Source organism: Mus musculus, chromosome 17, assembly GCF_000001635.26.
Source record: "Mus musculus strain C57BL/6J chromosome 17, GRCm38.p6 C57BL/6J".
Classification (NCBI taxonomy): domain Eukaryota; kingdom Metazoa; phylum Chordata; class Mammalia; order Rodentia; family Muridae; genus Mus; species Mus musculus.
Window position 1 is genome coordinate 25,946,108 of NC_000083.6, and position 271 is coordinate 25,946,378.

Here is a 271-nt window from a genome sequence, read left to right on the forward strand (position 1 = left end):
AGGGTCCTTGCCCATCCCCAGTGAGCTGAAACAGGCCAGGTCATCCTGCTATGTCGGCCTCTCTGCCACTCTTCCCTGCATCCCCTAATTGAGTGTACCCAGGCCACTCCTTGACCCCAGGCTCTTTGGAAGAACAATAAGGATTTCTGAGGTCAAAGGTGAACCCCAGCATGGTGTCCAGGACATTTGCTCCCTGGGACACTCAGGCCAGGGACATTTCCTGGAGTGTGCCAGGTGCTTATACAGGGACAGAAAAGGAAAGAGATCCAAG